We start from the raw sequence: 10,344 nt of genomic DNA, 5'->3' as shown, positions 1-10,344 counted from the left end.
TCGCCTCAGCGCCCTCTGGGGGCCGGTCTGCCAACCCTGCCAGTGTTCCAGGGCGCAGCGGTTCTCAGTATTTTCAGTATCTCAGTATCGTTCTCATGCTGAGACGCTTGCTGCACCGGCAGGGGCCTCTTACACCAGAGGTCAGTCTCGAGAGAATGATTCCCTTAGTAGATTATTTAGCAGCATGGAAACTACTGCCAAATGTATCTCAATGGGTCCTGCACACAGTATAAAAAGCTACCGTATTCAGTTCGGCTCTGCACTGCCGATATTCGACGGGGTCATTCCGACGATAGTTGGCCCCAGGCAGGGTCTGGTTATGGAACAGGAAGTGAAAACCCTATTAGAGAAGGAGGTCATTGAGGTGGTCCCTCCTCAAGACAGGGAGTCCGGGTTCTACAACTGGTATTTCACAGTTCCAAAGAAGGATGGGGGGTTGCGTCCGATTATAGACTTGAGGGTCTTAAATCGTTCAGTTATGAGATTGAAGTTCAAAATGCTGAAATCAAGCATGTTGTAGGTCAGATCAGGTCCGAGGACTGGCCTGTCACAATATATCTCAAAGATGCATACTTCCACATATCCATCCTTCCACAACACATTAAGTTTCTGAGGTTCGCTTTCGGGGGCGAAGCCTACCAATATCGAGTACTTCCCTTCGGCCTTGTACTCTCACCCCGCACGTTCACAAAATGTGTAGACGCGGCTTTGGTTCAACTATTGGTTGATTTTAGCTCAGTCAGAGCAGGCTTGCGGCTCGGCATCGAGATGTCGTTCTCGCACATATGGGGGAGCTGGGTTTGAGACTGAACGCCAAGAAGAGTGTACTTTCTCCGGTTCAGAGAACCACCAATCTAGGTGTAGTATGGGATTCGACCGCGATGCAGGCACGATTGTCCCCTGCTCGTATAGAGTCGATCCTCATCTCAGTCGAGAGAGTCAAAGAAGGCCAATCACTCACTGTCAAACTATTTCAGAGATTGTTGGGTCTGATGGCAGCTGCGTCCAACATGATACCTCTTGGCCTGCTGTACATGAGACCCCTACAGTGGTGGCTCAAGACCAAGGGATTTTCCCAGAGGGGCAATCCACTTCGAACTATCAAGGTCACGCGGCGCTGCCTCCGTGCCTTAGACATTTGGAAGAAACCTTGGTTCTTGAATCAGGGCCCGGTGCTGGGAGCTCCTTGTCACCGTGTAATACTAGCGACGGATGCATCCCTCACTGGCTGGGGTGCAGTCATGAGTGGCCACCCTGCCCGTGGTCTGTGGAGTGGTCGCCATCTGACATGGCATATTAATTGTCTAGAAATGTTAGCAGTTTATGCACTGAAGCCCTTTCTCCCAGACCTAAGGGGTCACCATGTGTTGGTGCGCAACGACAACACATCGGTGGTCTCTTACATCAACCATCAGGGAGGTCTGCGTTTACGCCCCTTGTACAAGCTGGCACACCAGATCCTTGTGTGGTATCAGAGCAAACTCCTCTCATCAAGAGCAGTATATATTTCTGGGAAACTAAATGTGGGAGCAAACATATTATCGAGGCAGGGGCCGAGGCCCGGGGGAATGGAGGCTTCAACCCGAGGTGGTGAAGCAGATATGGAGAGTTTTTGGCAGGGCTCAAGTAGACCTTTTTGCAACTCAAGAGACATCACAATGTCCCCTTTTGGTTCTCTCTAGTTCATCCAGCTCCTCTGGGATTGGACGCTATGGTACAGACCTGGCTGAGGCTTCGTCTATACGCCTTTCCCCTATTGCTCTGCTCCCGGGAGTTCTGGTGAGAGTACGCCGGGACGGGGTCCGTCTGTTATTAGTGACCTCGTTCTGGCCGGGCCGAGTATGGTTCGCAGACCTGGTCTCGCTCCTCGATGGCTCTCCATGGGAGATACCAATCAGGACAGACCTACTCTCACAGGCGCAGGGCACGATAATTCACCCTCACCTGGAGTTGTGGAAGCTGTGGTGTGGCCCCTGAGGGGGCACAACTATTAGCAGCTGGTCTCTCAACCGAGGTTGTTGAGACCCTCCTCCAATCCAGAGCCCCCTCAACAAGGAAACTGTATGCCTTGAGGTGGAAACTCTTCACCTCATGGTGCAGAGACCGCCAGCTAGACCCAGCAAACTGCCCAGTTGGTACAGTTCTGGAGTTCCTACAGGCCAGGCTCTCTGCAGGGTTGACCCACTCCACGTTGAAGGTTTACGTGGCGGCCATTGTGGCCTACCACGCCCTTCTCGATGGCCAGTCTTTGGGAAGACACCCCTTAGTTACACGTTTCCTCCATGGTGCGCTGAGGCTGAGACCTCCAGTACGGTCCTGCGTTCCCCCCTGGGACTTGGGTGTGGTGTTAGAGGCTCTCTGCAAATCTCCATTCAAACCAATTCAAGATATCTCACAGACATCTGACTCTTAAAACCGCCTTTCTGTTGGCCATTATCACTCTGAGGAGAGTAGGAGATTTACAGGCCCTCTCAGTGGCCCGTACCTATCTTGATTTTGCACCTGGCATGACCAAGGTGTTCATATACCCTCGAGCGGGATATGTTCCTAAGGTGCCCTCTATCACACCACAACCTGTAGTGCTGCAGGCTTTCTGTCCTCCTCCCTTTCGGGAGCCTGACCAAGAGAAGCTAAATTGTGTGTGTCCAGCTTTAGCGCTGGATGCATAAGTCCACAGAGCTGCCCTGTGGAGAAAAACGGACCAATTGCTTGTATGCTACGGTCCCCCCAAGAGGGGTTCTCCTGCTTCTAAGCAGACTATTAGTCGTTGGATAGTCGAGGCTATTAACACCACCTACGAGCCCTCTGGTCGTCCCCTGCTGTCGGGAGCCAAGGCTCACTCTACTCGGGGTATGGCGGCCTCCAAGGCCTTCCTAGCAGGTGTATCAATGTTGGACATCTGCAATGCTGCGGGGTGGTCCACGCCCTCTACGTTTGTTAAATTCTATGGCTTAGACATGCCAGTCACTCCAGGCGCTTCTGTCCTCTCGTCCTAAGCTGTGCTCTTCGGATACACACTAGGCAGGGGTTTGGTAGTCTGGCAGTGTTGGTACTCGTTCCCCAAAGCGTATTTGGCGCAGCTCGAGTTCCTGAAGAGGAACGACTCTAGATTACGTATGTAACCCTTGTTCCTCGAGGGAATGAGACGCTGCGTCTCGGAGTCATACCCCCGCCACCCCTGCCGGTGCTCGCTGGTACTCGAAGCTGGAGCCAGCTGCTCGGCTCGTGCCTTTATAGCTTCCTGGTCGCTTATGTCACCCTGCCCGTGACGTCACGCTCTTCTAATAAGACAGATTGGATATGATATTCAGAGTCGCTCACGCTAAACACGTTCCCCAAAGCGTATTTGACTTAGCGTCTCATTCCCTCGAGGAACTAGGGTTACATACGTAACCTAGAGATGTTTTTTGGACCAAGAAGCAGGAAGCAAGTCATCTGTAATTTTAACAAGTGCAGTTTCTGTGTTATGGTGGGGTCAGAAACCTGACTGAAATCCTTGAGAGAGATATTTTTTTGCAGGAAGGAGCACAATTTTTCTAAAACTTTTTCTAAAATTTTAGACAAAATGGGTCTGTAGCTTGCCAGTCAACTAGGGTCTAGTTGTGGTTTCTTAATGAGGTTTAATAAGGCTTAATAACTACCAGCTTGAATGGTTTTGGGATATGACCTAAAGATAATGATGAGTTAATAATATTGAGAAGCGGTTCTTCTGCTACAAGTAACAACTCTTACAGTACTCTAGTGGGTACAGGATCTAATAAACATGTTGTTGGCTTGCAGTGATACGTTTATTTAGCTTTTCTTGTCCTATATTTGTAAAGCACTGCAGTTTTTATTTGGGTGCGATGAATGAAGCTGAAATATTAGATGCTGTATATTAGAATCTACTTTTTTAATGTATTTATGATGTTGTCTATTTTATCAGTGAATAAATATGTAAAGTCATTACTATTAAACTTTGAAGGACTATTTAGGTCAGGTGGTGTCTGATTATTTGTTAATCTAATCTCAAAGCTGCCAGGGCCAAGCATATCCGCAAACTCATAGAAAATAACCAAAACAATCAAAGGTTTTTAGTTCGCACTGTGCCCACATTATAACATTTGATTGTTTTGGTTATTTTCTATGAGTTTGCGGATATGCTTGGCCCTGGCAGCTTTTAGAGCCTATCCATAGCTGGACATATTGTTTTTCCATCCAATTCTAAAAACTTCCAAGTTAGTTTTAATAAGCTAATTAACTCCAAACACCAGTAAAAAAAATTTAATGGTCTCTCCAGTCTTGCTTCTATATCATGGGGAAGACTGCTGACTTGACAGTTGTCCAAAAGACGACCATTGACACCTTGCACAAGGAGGGCAAGACACAAAAGGCCATAGCAAAAGAGGCTGAGTGTTCACAGCGCTCTGTGTCCAAGCACATTAATAGAGAGGCGAAGGGAAGGAAAAGGTGTGGTTGAAAAAAGTGTACAAGCAATATAGATAACCGTACCCTGGAGAGGATTGTGAAACAAAACCCATTCAAAAATGTGGGGGAGATTCACAAAGAGTGGACTGCAACTGGAGTCAGTGCTTCAAGAACCACTATGCACAGATGTATGCAAAACATGTGTTTCAGTGATGGTTTTCGATTCCATGCCACGCCGCATTGTAATTCAGGCAAAAGGAGCCCCAACTAAGTATTGAGTGCTGTACATGCTCATACTTTTCATGTTCATACTTTTCAGTTGGCCAAGATTTCTAAAAATCATTTTTGTATTGGTCTTAAGTAATTTTAAAATTTTCTGAGATACTGGATTTGGCATCTTCCTTACTTGTCAGTTATAATCATCAAAATTAAAATAAATAAACATTTGAAATATATCAGTCTATGTGTAATGAATGAATACAATATACAAGTTTTACTTTTTGAATGGAATTAGTGAAATAAATCAACCTTTTGATGATATTCTAATTATATGACCAGCACCTGTAGTTTGTTTGAGTAGTCTCATTTATACCAATATAATCATTTGGTTTTGGCCAGGTTTCAGTCAGCAGAGTATATCGAAACTATTATCTGTGATCATTTAATTTACATTAACTGGTTTGGGTGTGAGCAATCGAATGTTTATGATTTCTACGGTTTAGTACTGATGAAAGCCTCATATCGGCCTCCATGGGCATGACAGGAGGAGCAGGTTTAAGTGGCTCCGGAATCACTGGAGCGGTCTTGACTGGACAGACTCATAAATAACTGGGACTGACTTGTCTAGAAGATGACATCAGTCAATTGGCTCTGGGAAAACATGACACCCCAAGGCAAACATGACACCTTCCTAGTCCCGCATTAGTCTGCTGAGATTGCTCTCAGCAGACTCAGGGGTGACTGGAAAGGTGTCAGATTCATAAATAAAGAGCCCTCTTCCTTCTTGCCCTTATTTTCTGAAAAGGAGTCAGAAGAGGATCTTGGTCTTGACTTAACAAGGGAAGTGGGGCGAGGTGGTTGTTGCATGCCAACTCAGGTGGAGAAGGCATTCCTCACTGGATGTGATAACCAAGATACCTGGAGAAATCCCAAAAATTGTAAATATTGAGACCAACAATCACCCACTTAGGCAGGGGAGCATCCAAGCAGTCATTAAAGATGTCCTTGAGGGTGGCATCATCATAATCAAGCCCCACAGACATAGTCTAGAAAAACCCAGAAATGGGACCGAGATGCAAATGAGCAGAAAAGGGGGTTTTATTAACAGGATCGTAGACTAAAGACAGCAGGGAGAGTGAGGAGTGAAAAAGTCTAAACAATGGGACATACCAAACATCTCAATTGGGGACAGGATGTGATACAGAGAGGGGTCCAGAGACAAAGGCAGGTTCAGTCTTGTTCTTTAATGAAGCAAGTACTCGATGGCGCCGCGCATGGCTGCTTCAGTGCTTAGCTCTCCAGTGTTTGTACTGTTTTTGTTCGTTTTTCATGTTTTTTATTTAACAAACACGATCAGTTTCACCAGGGATGAACTGCTGAACATTCAGCAGAACACACCACAAGATCTTTTACCGGATTTAAAATATTCAGACGTTTTACTGAACGTTGTTATCGGAGGAGCGGCGGCGCTGATCAAATGCTTCAGGACGCGCAGATGGGGGAAGCGAGCGGGAGCGCTCGTCAGACTCAGGAAGCGCGGATTTTGAACACCGTTGCCTAGCATCCATCTGGCAAATCTCCGCTCTCTACCCAACAAAACAGACAAACTCCTTCTGCTCTCTCGGACAAATAAGGATTTCACACACTCTGCTGCTCTGTGTTTCACGGAAACCTGGCTGAATGACGCCATACCGGACAGCGCGCTCCATCTGCCAGGCTTTCAGTTGTTCAGAGCGGATCGTGAATCAGAATCAACGGGGAAATCGTCCGGCGGCGGGACATGCTTTTACATCAATGAACGGTGGTGTAGAGATGTAACGGTGTTAAAGAAGATGTACTGTCCTGATCTAGAAATGCAGTTTGTCAACTGCAAGCCGTTCTATTCGCCACGGGAGTTTCACTCGTTCATTCTGGTTAGTGTTTACATTCATCCACAAGCACAAGTAAGCCTGGCTTTACAGAAACTCGCTGATCAGATCACAGAGACAGAACAACAACACCCGGACTCTGTTTTAATCATTCTTGGGGACTTTAATAAAAGCCAATCTTTCTCGTGAACTGACAAAATACAGACAGCATGTTACATGTCCCAGCAGAGACAGTAATATATTGGATCACTGTTACACCACAATAAAGGATGCATATCACTCTGTTCCACGAGCAGCTTTGGGACGTTCTGATCACTGACTGGTTCATCTTATACTGTCCTACAAGCAGAAACTTAAATCTGCTAAACCTGTAGTAAGGACTGTGAAGAGATGGACCAGTGAAACAGAGCAGGATTTACAATCTTGTTTTGACATCACTGATTGGAGTGTTTTTGAGGCTGCTACCACCGATCTGCATGAACACACAGAGACTGTAACATCCTATATTAGTTTCTGTAAGGATGTATGCATTCCTACCAGGACTGATTTAACATTCAACAATGATAAGCCATGGTTTACAGTAAAACTCAGACATCTTCGTCAGGCCAAAGAGGATGCCTACAGAAATGGGGACAGGGTCTTGTACAATCAGGCCAGGAACACACCGAACAAAGAGATCAGAGCAGCTAAAAAGACCTACGCTAAAAAGTTGGAAGACCAGTTTACTTCCAACGGCTCAACTTCAGTTTGGAGAGGACTGAGGGCCATCACAAACTACAAGACACCATCCCCTTGCACTGAGGCTAATCAACGACTTGCTAATGACCTGAATGAGTTTTATTGTAGATTTGAAACCCCCAACACCCATTCTGATCATCTCCCTACACAACCATTAACACCTCCTGCAATCCCCCTCTCCACACCTCCTGCTCTTCAAATCTGTGAAGATGATGTGCGCCAGGTCTTCAAGAAGAACAAAAGAAGAAAAGCACCAGGCCAAGATGGCGTTACACCAGCCTGTCTGAAAATCTGTGCTGACCAGCTGGCCCCCATCTTCTCACAGATCTTCAACAGATCCCTGGAGTTGTGTGGAGTGCCTTCCTGCTTCAAACGCTCCACCATAATCCCCATTCCAAAGAAACCCAAGATAACAGGACTTAACGACTACAGGCCTGTGGCTCTAACATCTGTCGTCATGAAGTCGTTTGAAAAACTGGTTCTGGGTTGTCTGAAGGACATCACTGGACCCTTACTGGACCCCTGCAGTTTGCTTACCGAGCAAACAGGTCCGTGGATGATGCAATCAACATGGGATTGCACTTCATCCTGCAACATCTGGACAAAACAGGGACTTATGTGAGGATCCTGTTTGTGGACTTTAGTTTGGCTTTCAACACCATCATCCCAACAACCCTCCAGACCAAACTGATCCAGCTCTCTGTTCCTAGCTCTATCTGTCAGTGGATCACCTGCTTTCTGACAGATAGACAACAGTTAGTGAGACTGGGGAAAAATCTCTCAGGACCTGAAGTGGGACAATCATATTGACTCCATTGTGTACCTCATGAACAGTTAAATGTTCCCCACTTATGCTTATGAAATTAAAATGTGCAATATCCTTATATTTATTTGTTACACCTCCATCCTAGTACATCCCTGCATCTTAACCAATCCTATTCCATTATCATTTATAGCACAATTGTTTATAGAATTATTTATTTGCCTATTTTTTTGTCTGTGTGTTGTTGTCTCTGTGTACTAGAAGCTTATGTCACTTAAACAAATTCCTTGTATGCGCAAGCATACTTGGCAATAAAGCTCTTTCTGATTCTGATTCTGATTCTGAAATAAGGATGAGCCGCACGGCTGATTAATAGAACTGAGGAAGTACAGGTTCCACAAAGTAAACAGGGTCCTTGACCATCTCTTCAAAGGGAAACTCGGGAACACAGCCGGAGGTCTGGGTGACTCTTAGGGCGGCGAGATCGGGAACACAGGTGAGAAGCGCAGTTCTCAGCAACCCTCTACGAATCCCGCTGGGCACAGCACAGAGGAGTGTAACGGATGTGCAGGTCAACGATTCATGGGTTCTGAACTAATGAATCACGGTTCGTTGAATCTAAAACAATGCAAACCCAACACTTGTAGATTTTGAATTCAGACAGATAAAATGAAACCTTTTTACAGAGAATGCCTGGCCTGGCGCCAGCCTGGCTGGATTTAAATTATTTACGACAAGAAATTCCAGAGTCACGTGAGCAGCCTCAGAGGAGAAACTAAACCGCCCACATTCCTAAACACACACTCACAAACTTTTCTTAATAATAAAGTCCTTAATAATATGTATTTTGAATATGTTTGCGCGTTGCATAAAATGGTTAATCCTTGTTATGTGAAGAGTATAAGTTGCTAGCTAATACTTTGGAAATGTTTATCCTAATTTTAATGTTCTCAAATTACAATCATGATTCTGTAACCCTACCCCTGACCAGTAGGGCTGTAGTACTCGAGTCCGGTCTTGGACTCGAGTCCGGACTCGAGACATTTTTCTGTTGTCTCGGACTTGTCTCGGACTCGTTGAATTTGCACTCGGACTTGTCTCGGACTTGGCCATTGGACTCGCCAAGTCTTCTAGTTGGTCTCGACCGAGTCCAGCAAAAAAATATTTCTCCTTCAAAACAAAACCACATTTGCATGATGTCGCGACTGAAAACGTGTGGAAAACGCTAGGCGCGCCGCTCTCCTTATTTCCAAAGCACTCTGTAGCCTCCGCTTGCGCTCCAGTGGCGTCTGCTGTTGCTGGGCAACCATGACCCGCTCTCCATGATGACGCAGAAGTTTCAGCAAAGCATAAATGGAATTCCAGCACTTAAAATCACTTGCAGTAGCTCTGCTAATAGATTCATTTAAAAAAATGGCTATCCTTGTACAACTATGATCATCTGTTTCTCCATCTTGCCTTAGCTTTCAGTATTGTTCCGGGAAAGGATGTGCATGACCAGCGGTGCACTTACTGCGACCTGAGAAGTTTAGATGTTTCTAATTTAATTTTCTACCTGCTAGATTGTGTTTTATTTACGTCTACACCTAGATAGCCTCTTTTTTTATCAATAAACGCATATTAATGTATAGCCTTATGCAACAATTACATTTTAAAAACTTTATATATGACATTACATATTTACATTTTCATGTAACAGCCAGTATTTGTATCTGTAACAATCACAAAATATTTCCTATCTGCATTCGGATACAACATCGTACAGTTACTTGATAAGACTGTTATGACTTTTTATATATTTTTTCGTAGTTATCACTGAACAAGTATGTCGAGTTAAACTGAAATAATTATTAATTTCTAAAATAATATTTATCATGCAAGCAGAGATATGTCATGACAAACGTTTAGTGATCATTTGAACATGACTGAATCTATTCAATGCACACATTCTCATTACGCAGAACACTTTGAGCGAGTCTTAATGTTAATGAACTTCACTAAACAGATGTGTGTGTTCCGCGCAAACCAGCAAAAGGTAAAGATGCAAACATGTAGGACAAGTAGACAATGTATCCGAATCAAAGCTGATTATTAGCCTACTCTTGAGAGGGAACTGATTTGGTTTTTGAGAGACTGAGACGCGCAGCGCGGCTGTTTGATTGGTGAGCGCGCTGTGCTTATTCCATTCATTCGTATCATGGTAGCCTAAGCTTTCAATATTTGCCTTTTAAATAAATACAAATAATATAACGTGTATGATGTATTATTATAGGTAAAATTACTCTTGCAACGCTCTGATTTCTGAGAGATAAACAGAGAGGCGACAACAATGCGGTGTTTGATTTGCGC

This window comes from Carassius auratus, chromosome 6 (assembly GCF_003368295.1).
Source record: "Carassius auratus strain Wakin chromosome 6, ASM336829v1, whole genome shotgun sequence".
Lineage (NCBI taxonomy): Eukaryota > Metazoa > Chordata > Actinopteri > Cypriniformes > Cyprinidae > Carassius > Carassius auratus.
The sequence above is the reverse complement of the archived record's forward strand: the minus strand, read 5'-3'. Positions refer to the sequence as shown.